Below are 17,000 nucleotides of genomic sequence, written 5' to 3' on the forward strand. Positions count from 1 at the left end.
TTTGGCTGGTAGGAACTACGAGTCTGAGTGATTTTAAAAGCTGCTTTGTCAAAACCAGATTATGTGCTAAACTAAGTACTTCCACCCAAACCTTGGCAGGCAATTCAGCTCTGGTATCTCACAACACAATCTTTGCTAGACTAGCAGGGTGTTGTAGGTGACTTGGTTGTACTTTTACATGTGACAGAACCAGAAGCTCTGATTGCTCATATCTAGCTCTCTTTTTGATTAAATGGGAATGGGATTTTGAGTAATTTAGACTTTTATTTTCCAATAAAAGTAATTTGCTATCCCTGACATAATCCACTTCTTTCATTGCCAACTTTCTCAAGAGAATTCCTTTTTTTCCTGTGAAGGTGCAAAATTTGCTGATTTCAGTAAACTTCACTGCTGTATTTGCCTTTTTATTCTTCCCTGGATTCAGCAGAAATGTGCAAAGTGTTCCACTGCCTGTAAATGCTAGAAAGGAACTGTCACAGTGCTGGGGCAGGCAGCCCCCATGCTCACTCACAATGAGCTCTCTGTGGCTTTGTAACAGGCAAACAGAGAGCCATAGGGGAAAAAGAAACTGAATGGTGAGGCAGGACCGTCATCCTGTCCCACTCACAGGGACTGCAGTTTACATGCTAGAAGATCATCCAAAATGAGGTGATAGCTTGCGGGATTTGCAAAAGGCAGATGATTCAGAAAAACAACGCCTCAATTTGCTTTACACTTCCTCATCTTAATCACTTTTCCCTCCTTTAAAATTGGGTGTTATCCTGTGTTTCTATATTCAAGACTGTCAAGGGCTTTGCCAGTACAGTCTTGTGATGCTGGCTGGATGTCCCAACAGGACAGAGGTACCACACACTTCTTCCATCCCCCTGTTCTTGCACCATGTAACTGTGTTGGCTTCCTTTTCTAGTAATGGGTGACATTTTTTGTGCTTTTAAGTAACTTTTTGTCTCCTTCTTCACACACTGAGAAGTCTCTCTTGTGTTGTACGTATCCCTTTCAGGGACACGTCATTTATTTACCACTAGAATTGTTCAATATTCTGCTGATACCAGGAAGAACAGAGTCTGTTGAGAAATACCTTCTTGTTCTTTGGGTATTGATTTCAACAACAGTTCATGAGAGTTTTTGTTTCTTTGGGAAGTGCAGTCACTGCATTCTTATAGGTTCTGCAGTCAGCACTTATGTGATTGTACAAATGATTAAGGTACTTAAATAAAGCTCTATAAATTGATACAATAGACTAAGATACTATTTAGGTAGGATCTTAGATACAAAGACTGATCTCTCTGTGCTGGCCATAGTACTGGGAAGCTTTCCCCTTTACTAAATAATTCCAAACCATTTTCCACTTACCTTCAAAACTGAATTTCATGGAAGTAGCAGAAGATCCTCCCTACAATGCTGTATATGAGGAATTAATAGCCATAGGGCAAAACAATGATGCTGCAGTAACTGCATCATGCCCAGTGATAGTAACTTCTGTTAACTTTGGAGAAACTTTTCTGCCCAGTGAACCCTTCTCAGTTTCTACCTATTTTGGCTGGTTTCCAGCTTTCCAATGCTCATAAATAACTCCCTTAATCTGACCTGAGCAAGTCTGATGTGCTTTTGTCAGTCTCTTGAGTTGGTAAGTCTCAGGTACATCCAATATGTCTTGGGTGATATTTTGTTTTGACCCACAGCTGAATTCAGTACCAGAAAGCCACCAGGGCGGATCAAAAGTCCTGTTTGAGTTCACCACAAAGAGTTCATAACTTTGAATAATTTCTTATTTTTTAAATTTGCTCCTAGATTGCTGAAAAGTGTTACTAAATATTCATTCAGAAAGAATCTGGGAATTATCCAAGAAGAGGAGGGAGGCTCAGTGCCTCTTACTCCTTCTCTCTGATTTGTGCTGAACCATTGCCAGGCTTTAACTTTACAAGGTTTATTTTTATTGATTTTCGACAATAAATGGTGGGAGTATCTTCAATAAAAGATTTACAGTGCATCATGAAGAAATACAACTCCCTACCACATATTATATTGATCTATTCCCAAATGCTACTGAAACAGCCTATAAAACCCCAAATGAAGTCCAATGATGGAGAACTTCCTCTCTCTAGTGACAGATGCATATGACTGTTATGTCTTCAGAAGACAATAAAAGGGAAGGGAGTGACTCTGCTTCTTTGACCATATCTTCAGCAGCCCAGTTAAATCTGTCAGCTCAATGTAATCCACATAAATAACAAATTTGGGAACCAAGGGAACTGCTAGTGCGTCTGAATATTCCCATTCTTTGAAGCTGCCTCTCCTGCTGCAGTCAGACCATAATTAGTCACAGAAGGCCTTGTTGTAACTAGTACATGGATGGACCAACAATGATTTGAATAGTCTAGTTCTGGCTGAAGATATGCCTGGAGTCCTGAATATTCTCAAATGGGTGGGTGAGAAGTAAATCACTAGTCATCATATAAAATACAAATAAATCTGACTTCTATTAAAAAAGGTCAGTTTTTTAGACCATCATGTAGCTTCTGCTGAAATAACTTCCTAAAGTGTGATCTGATGTGTAAATTTTTCCAAGAATCTTTCCTCCATTTCTACTCTGTTTTCAATCTAATGGAATGGTTCAATAATTGGTGTAGTTTTTCTGGTCAGAAGGATGATGAATGTAGCCCTAAAGGTTGGAAACTGTAATGCGTACAAGTCTGCTGTAGAAAATTAATTTAGGGCTTTGCTTTCTAAGCAAGTTACTGTTACAGCAGTCAGCTGAGTGCTTGCTGAAACTGTGAAGATTTAAACATTGCAACATTGTTCCATCCTGATTCTCCATTGGAAAAAAAAAAGGGCAATAGATTGGAAACATCAAGTCTGGGGTTTTACTGGTACTTTGGAGTCAGGAACTGAGTTTTCTTTGAATTTCAAAGGCAGTTTGTAGCTTTCATTGAGGGCCTTCTGAAAAGGCTGGTTTATGGTTTTTGTTTTTGTTCCCCAGTGATATCTAAACTGAGTAATAAAATAATTGCTGACATACCGGTTTATTTACAATGCTGTATTCAACAATAAACAGAATGCATGCTGATCCTTCCATCCTTTAATCTTTGTGGTTTTACTATGTCTTCAGCTTGCTCCTCAGCTGGGTCCTGGTAGGACAGAGGAAGGGGCTACGTGGTAAGGGCAGGCAGAGATCCACAGAAGGAGGCAAACTCACTTCCTTCCCATTACAGAGAGGAAGTAAATGAATAAAATTAGGCTGGAAAGAGTCGTGGCCTTTGTGGAACCAAAGAGACACAGCTTACTGTATTGAGGAGAGGACAGAGCTGCCAGAAATGTCAATACCACAGGACAAGGAAAAGCAGATCTCACAGGGGTGACCAAATAGGTGGGTAATACCTGCTATACAAACCTGGAAATGGCACAGAATAACATGGACAGGAGACTTAAACGTTCATGAAACTATAGGGATGTTTTATTTTTTTCCAATATGTTAGGTTAATGCATCTATAAAATATATTCCAGTAATAACTCACATACCTGAAGAAGAAAATTTCTCTTTAGGAGGTAATTTCTGCATATGTGCTGTGAAGTGAAACATTGCAGGATCCAGACATCAGATGGATTAGTCATGTTGATACCTCACACCTGGAAACAAATGCTAAGCTTCTGGAGATCAAATAGATAAACTTTGAAGATCAGAATAACATCACTGTTTTGGTAGTACAGGGGGTGATAAGCCTACTGAATACTTCCTGGATATGTCCTGTTGGTGGCCTTTGTTTCAATGCCAGTTGCACTACGGTAAGCACTAACCCTGTCAGTAAGTTCCTAGTTTTCCATAAACTGGAAAGGTATTTCCTGTAACAGACTGGTTTACCTTTTCTCCATTTGCAAATCTATCCTTAAGCCATATGATATTCATTTGCTACCTACAGTTGTTCAAAACATTATCTTCTGAAGATGGCTCAGTAAACCATAGATTTCCAGAACACATTAATAGCTTAACTATGGCCATGTCAAGAATTTAAGGGAAACATTGTATCTCTATAGTCCCTGATGTAACAGAAGCTTCTTCCATCATTGGTTAGGCTAAAACTGCTTTCTGTTCCTATTTTATAAGATTTGACAATTTTAGTGTGATAGTGCAATCTAGACTTCACTGTCCACATACAGCCTCCAAATGTCCACAAACACATGTTGGAAAAATGATGAGAAAACTATCATCTTTTTGCAAGATTCTTTTTTTGGAGACTCCTTGCTGGAAAACGCCCAGGCAGGCACAGGAACACTTGAACAACTCCTCTTTTGGCTATAGTTTGCCCTCATAAGCTGTGCTATAAGAGTGTCTTGTGCTAAGCTATTGAAAGTCTGACCCCTGGAATCACAGAAGAGTTTGGGTTGGAAGGAACCTTAAAGATTATCTGGTTCCAACCCCTCTGCCATGGGCAGGGACACCTTTCACTACACCAGGTTGCTTCAAGCCCCATTCAACCTGCGCTTGAACAATTCCAGGGATGGGGCTTCCACAGCTTCTCTGGGCAACCTGTGCCAGTGCCTCACCACCCCCTGACCCATGCTCTCAATGAGCTTCTGAGGTAGGCTCTGAGATTGAATAGAAAAGCTGAATGTTATGTGAAGTCACAGAAGGCTAATGGAACATCAGACTGCTATGGTTTGGATCATCTCTGTTCTGTGCAGGGATCTATGCTGACTTCTTGCCTACCCTCAGGACCAAGAAAAGCCATGAGTGAAGGATGTAATGACAGTTCTTAGATCACTTACGCAGTGTTCAGGACATGCATGCATATGTGGGTTTTTGTTCTTCTGAAACAGGCAGTGACAAGCACACAGGTCTTATACTGGAGGCAATGACGCCTGCTAGGAAGACGACAGTTCCTTCAGGCAGGGTGGGTAACAGTGTGGAAATAACTGTTTTGAAAGCTCAGAGCTCTCAGGGCTTTCTAACCTGGTAGTGATAAACTGCTGGCTGAAAACATTTCTCTGTATCTGATCTTTCAGCTGTACATATTTACATTTCTTGAGATCTGGGACAGCCTAAATTGAATACTGTACTGGAATTGGCTCACTACCACCTTTCCCCATCCCTTTTTAAGAGATAAAAAGGGAATATCTTTTCCATAGGAAAAGAAGTAGTGCTACCAATAATCTCATAAAACACCTTGTGACCAAAAGGAGTCAATGAGTGACTAAAATAGAATACACAAATCTCTGTGACAGTTGGTAGGCTTTAACATATTATAAAACCATTTCAGTGCTTGAAAGGAAGAGGTACAACTTCAAAAATATTCCAAATGTTCTGGTGCAAACAGTCAGATACTGCCATGTGGATGAAAGAAGCAGGTGAACTGCAACACACAAAGAAGTTGTCTTTTTTTGGTTTTTTTCTCTTTTAGTCTTGTGCTGCTTTGCTGGAGGGCATGTAGGCCTGCAGGGTTGGAAAGCCTATGGTCTTGTGATGCCTTGTAGTTGGCAACTTGTCTTAGGGATCTAAGAAGAGTGTGTACAACCCTGTCTCTACAAAGAGAATGCAAAGCATTGAATAGGTCATTGTGCTTCAGAAAATGCATAAAGAAATACTTCTTATCAAGATGTCTGTCTCTGGAAATGTCACTACTGCCATAAAGGCTTTCTACTGCACCATATCTAAATTCCTCTCTAGATGTCTGTGGCAATGCTTACCATTTCAAATTAGCATTTGCAATATTAACTAATAATAGTCTAGAGACCCTCATTTTCAAAAAGTAACTATTTCTGCAGCAGAGATAAAACTTCAGCACTATGTGCTCTATGTGTCAGTATTTGCTGTCATTGGAGGCAGTTTTCACAGAATCACTTAGCTTGGGAAAGACCTCTGAGATCAAATACAACCTATGACCAACTGAACAGCACCTTGAAACTGGACCATGGCACCAAGTGCCACATCCAATTTTTCTTAAACACTCCAGGGATGGTGACTGCACCACTGCCCTGAGCAGCCCATTCCAATATCTAACCTCCTTTTCTGAGAAGAAATTCCTCCTAATGTCCAATCTAAATCTCCTCTGGTACAGTTTTAGGCCATTTCCTCTCATCCTGTTGCTTGTTACCTGGAAGAACAAACAAGTTCTCTGCAATTACCTAAAAGGATGTTGTAGCAAGGTGTCAGTCAGTCACCCAGGGTGTCAGTCTTTTTTCCCAGATAACAAATGACAAGATGAGAGGAAATGTCCTCAAGTTGTGCTAGTGTAGGTTTAGATTGGATAGCAGGAAAACTTTCTTCACTGAAAGAGCAGTTAGGCATTGAACAGGTTGCTCAGGGAGGTGGTGAAATCACCATCCCTTGGAAAGCTCAAAAGGCATGTGGGTGTGCCACCTGGGGATGGGGTTTAGTGGCAAGCATGGTGGTGCTGGGTTAATGGTTGGACTAGAGATCTTGGAGGTCTTTTCCAACCTTAACACTCCTGAATCTGTGAGATGCTAAAAAATACAGGAAGTTCCCATCTCTAAGCTGCCCTAGTGTGAGCCACACCTGCTTCTACTGGTGTAGGATGTCCGGCTAAACAGAACTGTACAGAACATTTCAGTCTTCTGGTTCTGACTAAGCACAGGAGTATTTTATATGGAACTAGTCCTACAGGATGCTGAAAGCTTATAAAAAATGATCTCTGACTACCAGCAGAGTAAAGAATGTTTGAATCAATACTGAAGGCCAGACACCCATTAAAGTTTGAGGGGTGATTCTGAGCCTGATTTGATAGTGAGGAGCTTGATTTCTCAGATGAAACTCAAGTATTCAAAAGTGATTCAACCTTGCTATAATTTTGGTGCTACATTGCTACTGATAATTTCTCTAGAATTATGGCCAAGGAATCAAAGTACTGTAGACCACTGTATCATGAAAATTCCAGCTCTGTATGATTGGACTGCCTGGTGTTCCTAGGTCTGAACTGTGCTTCAGAAGAATTTATGTAGGATAAAATCAGGATCTGTTTTGCAAATGTTCTGTTCCTTGTCTCCATCTAATCAAGGTCTAGCCGTGTTAGGAGACTTGCTGACAGCCTAGGACAAGAAGTTAGAAAAGCAAAAGAGCTCTGGTCTTTCTCAAGTGTTTCTGCTCAGGCAAACTAGAACCAGAGGCCAGGTGCCTGTATCACTTGTGACATCTTGAGGCAAGATGTTTCACTTGCTCAGCCTTCTTAGAAGATACATGTGATGCTCATCAGCTCAAGTAAAGTGTATCTTATGTAGACAGTCTTTAATGACACCACAACATTACACAGCGAATGTCTGAATGCTAGGGAGGTCATGCTCATTCATGGGGTATGTGTAGACATGGAATTCTTCCTAGACTGAAGCAATTTCTCCAACCAAAGTGGAAAAAACCCAAACCCAACAAACCAGAGATGCTACAGTTTCTTAACTATACCATATCTTAACAGTTATTGAAATGTTACTATAAACAAGTAAGAAAGTAAAGTAAGAAAAAACTAATGAAGATTAGTGAAAAATAAAATTACTACTGTCACCAGCTAATAAAAAGCTCTCTGTAGCCACTGGCAGTCTGAAGAATGAGGGGTTGGTTTAACATTACTCTTGCACAAAGAAATGCAGTTATTGCTTTCACAGGTACTGCTGAAAAATGTTCTGCTCTCTTGGTATTCATGGGTACTGATGGCTGCCTGAAGCACCCCCATATCAATGCACAACACACACACACAAAAGGACTACAAGTATTCTTAAAGGTGTTAGAATTCAGGAGGATATTTTTTAGTTTTTTCTATGTAATATCCAGAGCCAGATGAAAGAACGTGTCACAGGTAAAGAAGTTGAATATAAATAATTTGGTTTAACATAAAGGGTGACAGAGAAATTCCTATCTCAAGGATGTGCCTTATGGGAATTCACAGTAGTTTCCCCAGGCCTAGATATCTCAAAAGAAGAGCCTATTGAAAGCCTGAGAAACTCAAATCATAAATCACCAGGACCAGGTGCTGTTTTTAAAAGAATCTTGCAGCACACATGAAAAAAACTAGAGATAAAATTAGGATTCTGTCAGCTACGATTGAAAATGTCCACTGCTGTGGACAATTGCTCACAGCCAAAGAGAAAAAAACCCTGCAATTTTAGAGGAAACTGAGATACATTCATAGCAAAAGGTAGTGCTTTTCTCAGACTACTTAATTTATGCCTGAAAAAGCATAAAATAATGGGATCACAATGTAACAGCTCTGTAAGTTATCTGTATGTTCCAAGTTACTAGAATTACTTAAATAAACAAAAAATTAAAGATACTCCAAGAGCCATGAGGAAGTTCAATCCTAATTTGGGAATGGAGTAACCACTCCTCAGAAGAGGAAGAATAGTTTAATTTTTCTGAACAGGGTAAGTTATGCAAATCTTCTTCAACCTAAAACAGGCTCTTACCTATGCTGCTAGTTTATCGGGGGGAATGTAAACTCCTCTGTAAGGAAAACCCAAACTAAAACAAAAAACCTCTAAAACCCAAAGACTCAAAAAGCTGCTTCAAACACAGAAAGCAAGCAGTTTGAGGGTAGATTGCAGGAGGGAAGGTGAGTCCCCTTGCTGGTTGCTGAACAGCCATGAAGTTCTTTAATGTTGCTCCCTGCTTTCCATCTTCAGTAGATTTAGAGAATGCAGGAGAATAAAGCAGTTTAAAGTCACCTTTACTGCTGCTCTCTTCAGCAATAAAATCCAGAATTTGGCATAATAGAAGACTTTGATGCGATTAACAAATACTTCATTATCTCAATGTTCATCTACTGGAAACATACGGTATTCCTTTAGTGTGCTTTAATGGGTACTTACATTTATTGTATGCTGACTTTACCATTACTTCAGGAAACATCTTAGGAAAAGAATATGGAACATGCAAGGAACTGCACAGTTAGTCCAATAAAAGCAAATTCCATTGCCCTTTGAAATCCAACCTGCAGCTTGCTTTCATCTGCTAACAGCAATACTTACCACTGCCAACAACTTTTGAACAAAATAGTTTGGTGACTTTTTTGCACATATCCTTGATTTAACAGGAAAGATGGGGAACATCTGTGGGCAACTTCCACTGGGTATTTTTTCAGAAGCAGGAGATATGAACTTGAATCTCCTCAGGTTTCTGAAACCCAGGTTTTCTGTTCTGTGGAAGAGTCCCCTTGCCTTGAGATTGTTTGAGCTAGTTTCTTAAAACTCTTCTGAGGGATTTTAGCAAGTCGTGACAATTTTAAGCCAGTTCTTTGTTCTGTCCCCATTCTTTCCCATTCCCCCGTTTCAATCAGAGCATGTAGCCTTACCCTCTTGTTTCTGCCAGCTGTTCCAAGATACCTGATCACTGATTTTTTAATGTGCTCCAAGAGTGAGAAAAAGTCCTCCAGCACTCTGGCTTTCTTGGCATCATGCTAGTTTTCTGTACTGTAGTAGAAAACTAATTGTCACATCAGTTTCTCTAGCACTGTTGCAGTTATGGATTTTCAGCCACAAGTCCAATTCCTCAAATGAAGATGAGCCATTATAACCTTGACCATACCTGGTGCAGAGAGAACTTCTGTATTTTTTATCTTATAGCAGAAAATCCTGTACCTCTGTGACAGTTCTTTCTAGAATCCTTGTGTCACCCAGTACTATATTTCATAGAGTAGCTACAGCATTCCCTCACTACAGGGATATACAGTGACAATTACAAGGGAGATTTTAGGTTCTCTTTACAAACTCTTTGGGGAAAAAAATAAAAGCCAAAATGCCAAAAATGCCTAATGAGTGTCCTGCAGTTGTCAGCATGAAATATTAACTTCATTTTGAATAAGAATTTCTTCAGTTTCTCAATATATGAGAAAACACAAACTGGAAGTATGCTGCTAGTTGCATTGGTAGCAACTTGAAACACATACAAAAAACATCTTAAGCAAAGCAAACGAGATTAAAAAGTGCCCGAGACTCTTGGTAAAACTGTACCTTGTTAAATAGAAGCTCTCATAAATGTGCCTGCAAGAGAGTCTTAGTCACTAAATAAGGCTGTACCTGATTTAGTTCACTGCCAGCTTACAAACTTCTGTGTTTTAAACCCCTGCATTCTTGACACAAATTGATTTAAATACTTGGCCTTAGTCAGGCTGTGAATGTGATATTAAAGCATGCTAGTCTTAAGTTTTATCACAATATAGAACAAAGTACTGTTCTATATTTTTACTACAGCAATTTAGAAATAAATTTCTATAAAGGCATTAAGAAACTGTGTGCAGGCACTCTATTTAACCGAGCTTTACATTTCTTATACATAAGAGATAAAACTTGATTCAAAGGCAGTTTTTACAAGCACACACATTTTTCTTCTTCCTCCACTTTCTCTAGTTGTGATATGGAAATGAAAAAAATTGTTTGCTGAGTGCAATGAACAGCTGAATTCAAGCACAATTCCTTTCTAGAACCTCCACAGCAATACAACCAACAGGGGGCTGTCTGGCTACACGATGTTATCAAATGCAGCGAAATCCTTTTCCTGACCGTACAACCTACCATTCATGCACATTTCCTAAAATTCGTTGAAGAACAAGTAATTTAACACATTTCATACCTCCAAAACATTTGAGTTCTTGTGTATCTTTGTCTCATACTACTGGAAATTTCATATTTTTGATCTGAAGTTCCATTATAGATGGATAATATAGCTTTAATGTATTTATTGATGTGTCTGCAACAAGATATTGCTTGTTGGAAAAGGGGGAGACTCTCACATTGTTTTGATAATAGGAAAAGCATATCAAAGCTGCTTCCAGATGCTAAGAAGCTCTATCTATATGAGTATTTTTGTGCTGGCTTCATATGTTGATACCAATCTTCTGTACAAGAAAAGAGATAGACCAAAATGTTTTTAGACCCTTTGATATTGATTTAAAGAGCAGATAGGCAAAGTCTGTATGTAGTAGTGTCAAGAAAGGAAGAACTAGGCCCTGAATATTCCTTACAGTGATTTAAGCAAAGTAAATGGACTTTAAAACTGGATTGCCAGTCTCAGGAGTGAAGGGTGTTTTCCCAGTGCTGGCACTGTTGCTTACAGCAAGCACATTCAGCTGGCTGAGCTTACAAAAAACTAACCTAAAGTCATTTGGTGAAACCACCAAAGACATAGGAGAGCCAGGGTAATGGTAAGGAAACAAGAAAACTCATTCCCAAACTTGTCTGGCTCAAGAATCACGAGGCTGTAGAACCATAGTCTTATATTATTGTTGACTATTCTAGCTGGTCAAATAATATAACCCCTGAAGCTCTTCCTTTGCCTTTATTTCAATAAAACATTAAAATTTTATACATTTGAGACTTTCTATGCTATAATTTATGCCTTATATACTTCAAGTTTTATAATACTTAAGGCTTTTTTGAGTATTTCTTGAGAGATTCCAAAATGTTTCACTTTTAAAACCACTTAAAAGTATAAAACCTGCTAACAGAAGGTTCTTTTATGGGCAATAAAGCCACACACTTGCCCTGCAGAAACATAGGGAAATGAGCAGCTTTCTGTCCATGTCTGACTCCTATGGCTATAAACAGCAGAAGAAAACACTATGGATATATTATTCCTATCTCTCAAGAGAAACTAAGCCTTCACCTACTATGCACTGTATACTTTAGACTGAAGATAAAAACTAGATAAATGCTGCTATAATTAATATGTAATTTCAGAACTTTTGAACATAAAAGTTCAAATTTTACATTAAGAGGCAGAAGCAATATAAGAAATTTTATTTATTAACAAATACAGAGCTATTAAGTTAATAAAACATGGGGAAAAAAAGAGTTGCACCTGACAACTATTAAATAGCTTCTAACAGAAATAAACTATTTAGAGTGAAAAATAAGTACTCTGATAATTATTATCCCCATCACAGAAAGATGAGCAATGTCACTCATGCCATTGTATTTTTCCATCATTTTTTCTTATTTCTCTTTAGAGTTAAATATTTTATTGTGATACACTTACAACTGCCACCTTAGAAAGGAGATTTGCATATACCTCACACATAAGTTTTCATTCAAATACATTTTAAATGTTTTGCTTGTTTTTTATATTAAGATTTGCTGCTACTGCTAAACTGGTACAATAGCAGCTGACCACTTTTGGCACATTTCTATCATTTCTTGTGACTTCTGTGACAATAGGTTGTGATGAGATAAAGGGAATCTAAACACTTCACATTCAACCATTACTGCTAATGTGGCTACCTGATTAGAAGAGATTTCCCCCAATACTTAAGATACCATGACTAAAGGAAAAACTGAAACATTTTCAGATCACTGTATCCAAATTTCTAGTACTGACCACTCTCATTCACCAAAGTATGCCATAGGCAGTACCAAGAAAACTGCCTTTGAAATTTGAGGAAAATGACAGAAGTCCTAAATACTTAGGTATAAGTAACTTCGTATTTTTAGAAATGCAGTGTTTACCACATTAAGAAACGGTTGCAATTTAAGTAGCTCATTATTTCTGAAAATAGATCTTCACAGTAAATTTATTGTCAAATATGCTGAAGTTCAAACATGTACATTACCTTTATTATACAGAAGATTTTGCACAATGTTGACAATGTTACTTACAAAAATGACAAGAAAAACGGCACACACAGGTGTTTAATAATGAGTTATATTTGCTAAATGAATCCATGACAAGACGGTACACAAATCAGAGTATTTTGGAGTTCACAGGACCGCAGAAATAGACCATGAATAAACAGCACAGAAACTCTGCTTCCCAGCCTGAGCTGGTAACAAGGAAAGTTGATTGCAAATCTGGTCTTTAAAAGATGCACAGTACTCACCTCTTCCTCTGAAATCAGAATTACTAAATGCCATAGAAAATTGCATAAGGCAATGCATTACTGTAGTACAGTTATTAAACAAAAGTAGCTACCAGCCCTTCAAGGTTTGTGTCCATTTCCCCTACTTTAAACATGACACGGAGGTGTAGAAACTATTACAGTATGCAACAGTTTGAAGTTCTCTTTAAGAAGACAGGAGACTGTCAGCAGACATAACTTTACACAGTATTATAATTCAAATGACAGCTCCTAAGAAGCTCAGGTACCAATGTGAACCACCAGTGTTTCTTTCAGATGTGAGTTTTAAATCAGACACCTGTAAAGTAAAGCACAATACACATGCTACAGAAACAATGGCCTGGTTACTTGTCCAGCATCACACAAGAATAAAGGCACAAAAATCAACATCAGATCCAGTTCTTAGGAATTCTCACTTGACATATCCATGAAGACATTGTTTTCTCTACTTGCAGCCATTTGTTCCATTGCCTAGAGAATTTTTTACTAATGTCTGCAGCACCTATAGCACGGTCAGGCTTCTTGCTTGCAGCCCACAAGCACCCTGCCCAGCCCAGCACCACAGGCTGACCCTATCAGTAGATTAAACATTCTGTGTGATCACAAAGGTTGCTTCATAGTATACTGACACAAGGGGGCAAATGAAGATTGCAGAATGTTAAAGCAGGAGTTACCTAACTTCTTAATGTTTCATTTTCTGATATTTTTGTTCTTTTTACAGTTATTAGCTTGTGCTTTACTCAACCCCTCAAAAAAAATTTCCTCCTTTGAATTCTAATTCCCCTTATTAGATGAAGCATTTTATTTACTTCCACAAAGACGATGAGAGAACTGAAGAATCTTTCACATGAAGAAAGCTGAGTGAGCTGAGACTCCAGCCTGGAGAAGAAAGGGCTTGTGTTTGTGTGATCTCAGCAATGTTTCTAAATGCCTGCTGGTGGGGGTACAGCAGAGTAAAGAAGACATAGCCAGGCTCTTCTCTGTCCAGAAATAGGACAAGAGGCCACAGGTAAGAAATTAAGTGCATGAAATTCTAGCTGAATAGGACAGGCTGCAGAGTCTCCATCCTTGAATATATTCAAACTTGACTGGACATAGCCTTAAAAAAACTACCCTGTTTGAACTAGAGATCTCCCTTACAACCTCAACTACTCTTACTTTGAGATTTCTTTTCAGGACCAAAATCCGTGAAGTAGCTGAGGGTACTAATAGGTTTGCCCTCTTCTCTGTGGAATACAAGGAGGGGGTGAAATTGACAGTGATTTCCCATACGACAGCAAAAGCTACTACTTAACAGTCTGTATTCCCTTCTGGATGTGAAGTGCAGAGCACTCCAGTGAATGTTAGCAATCATCTGAGGAGTGCAAGCCTCTTTCCCTAAACCTGACTTGTTCTCTTTGCCTCAAGCCAGATCCCCTCTGTCAGGCTGCTGCTTCTCCAATTTCAATAAACAAACAAACCCCCAAATCTTTGCCCAACATATTTCAATCATTCTGATTTTCCAGTTCATCAGATCTTCCCGTATCTGTTCTCAGCTCCAACCTTTTAACATCGCACTTTTAGACATGCTCCTAAAACCAGTTGTCTTCACTCATATACAGCTATTAGTCTCAGTTTATTTTCAAGCAGGCCTATATTTTCTTGCCTTTTTATGTAAATTAAGCATCTTTTTCCCATACAGTTCCTAAGCCTAGCAGAAAATAAGCACTTGAACTGAAAACAGTGAACCTTCCTTTCTTACATCAGGCACACTCCTTTGGATCCCAGAGCCGCAACATGAAGTGAGTTTGATCCAGCCACAGTCTCTGGCACCACCCATACAGGCAAACCTCTGGAAAAATCTAACTGCTAATATTAAGCCACCTGAGAACCATGTGAGAAATGTAACATCCTTTTTAAAGGTTTAGGAAGTGAATCATTTGAGTAGGCCTTCAGAAGCACTTGAAGTAGTTTTCTTATCCAGACAGGAACTTTGGCTCCTCAGTTGAACTCTGGTTCTGCAAATGCTCAAACTGTGTTTTCACCATGTCACTGAACTATTCTGTGCTGCTAGGGCCACCGAACAAGGCACTCCAACCTTTGCCCTTCTGCTTCTTCCTGCTCCCTGCTATTTCCTGCCCTTGTGCCAGTGATAGGAGTTTGCATGGTGAACCAGAAGGAAGCACAGGCTGCTTCACTCTTCTCACAAAGGCCAACATGAGTACAATGAAGTAGTCAGGAACAAACAGTTTGGCCACTGGACTTTGACAAAGCCAGGCAAATAGACTTATTTGTTGTATGCTCTCAAGTCTTTGATCAGCTCTTTAGATTCACATCTACTCATGGAAGTCTCTGGGAAAAATCCTGGGTACATTAAAATACTAGATCTACAAGAGCAACTGGATGGATGGGCCTGCTGCAAGCACCAGTCTGCAGCATAATGAAAAAAGCAGAGACCTTTAAGGTCTTTCCAAGCATTCTAAGTTCTCAAATGGCTGAAGTATATGTGCAGATCTTGAATATTTAGCAGTTACATAGGTTGAAAGAAAGAAAAGAAACTCCCTAAAGAAACTTACCTAAAGAAACTCAATGAGAAAGCTATCCAGCTTTGAGCCAGATAGGATATTTTTTTCTAAGTAGTCAACTTCATTTTGGTCATGTGTCTTAAGAGAAATGTAGTAGGTAAATGTGCACACATATGTTCTTTATGAAAAGCTGTAGGCTATCTAATTCTGCATAGCTGTGCTATTGAGAACTGCTCAGGTCTGAACTAAATCGGAAATTTAGCTATTAGCAATTTTGTCAGTTCTAATTCATAGCAGTAGTAGAAAATGAGAATGTGATTTTACCAGTCTGAAATTATGAAATATGGTCAAATAATGCAAACTAATGAATTATAACAACTTGGATTCATATTTATCTACATCATGTCTGTACCTGTGCAACTGCACCAGTAGCGGTTCTGTGAAGGCTAAAATCAAAACAACTCTTGAGTGCAGATAAGCCTTTTTTCCTCTTTTTAAAACATATATGATGTATTAACTTGACTCTGTGAAGACCTATTTGGATAAGGTATGTGTATTTTAAATGGTAAAATACAACAGGGCTAATAAAATTAGATTAGCAAGTGATACTGAGTCATGATAGTGAAGAAAATAAAATCTTAAAAGGAAACACACTTTCAGATCTGTATCTAAAATTAGTGACATTTACATAACCATTAGTCTACATTTGACTCACCACACAGTTCTTGCATGCAGCTTTTAAAAGGAAAGGAGCTCAAGTAATTTCCATTCTCACTGCAGCAATTTCAATGAAAGATTCTCCTGCAAGAGAAAAGTCTTAGTGGAAGATGAGAAAAAAAATTAGTAAATTCACAGTCAGATACACAGTTTAAACTTCTAACCATAAAACTGTTAGCTGTCTATAGCCCAGTGGTTTAAGAAATGAAGTGGTTAATAAGTTTTGTTAAAAAAATTGGAAGACACTTTTTCTTTATGAGCTCTCTGTGTTAAAAGCATGACCAAATACTTCCCAGTTCCACTAATTTCGAAAAGATTGTAGAAATTAACAGTTTTATGAGTTTTAATAAAGAAATGTGTTGAGAATTAAAGTAACTTAATTTTTGTAGTTTTTAAATATATAAACAAACACACTTACCAAAGCATTGTTAGACACGTGTAGCTTGAGATGGCTCCTTAAAAAAGCTCAGTTTTCACATAAACCAAAACAAAATTATATATACGTCTATTTTATTTACCAACAGATACTATGAAGCTCTAATATGCTTTCTAAATAAATGAAAATACAAAAAAAGCTAAGAAAGTGTTCATATACAAACAATAGATAAATTTATAGCAACAAAAAGGCACAGGGAATACATGCAATGTCCTGTTCCACGACTCGCGTGCAGAAGTGGCTAGCCTTACTTCAGCAGCACAGTTAATACTGGAGATATTTACAGTCTTAACACCAATATTTACGTGCTGCTAAAGTATGACAGACATCAGCATCACAAGATTGACTAATTCATAAGTGGCATGTCTCTTCAGGGTGATGAAATCCTTGTATTTTTGAGGCAGCACAATATGGCCTGCACCTTTTCAAAACCCACAAACCATTATGTGCTGCTACGTTATGCCAAGGTGTCTACCATGCTTCAAGGAAACACAAACATACTCTGAGCTGAATGCA

The 17,000-nt window shown here is 38.4% G+C and overlaps 1 long non-coding RNA gene across 1 annotated transcript in view; it reads right to left on the reverse strand.

The window, feature by feature from the left end:
* Positions 1 to 14,194: 14,194 nt before the first annotated feature.
* The window catches only part of LOC131096070 (uncharacterized), a 75,525-nt gene continuing 72,719 nt past the window's right edge, over positions 14,195 to 17,000 (reverse strand). The window contains exon 4 of the long non-coding RNA XR_009115957.1: positions 14,195 to 16,132. This is a non-coding gene — a long non-coding RNA (uncharacterized LOC131096070). The remainder of the gene's footprint in view (positions 16,133 to 17,000) is intronic.

The sequence above is a fragment of the Melospiza georgiana genome, chromosome 2 (genome assembly GCF_028018845.1).
Source record: "Melospiza georgiana isolate bMelGeo1 chromosome 2, bMelGeo1.pri, whole genome shotgun sequence".
Lineage (NCBI taxonomy): Eukaryota > Metazoa > Chordata > Aves > Passeriformes > Passerellidae > Melospiza > Melospiza georgiana.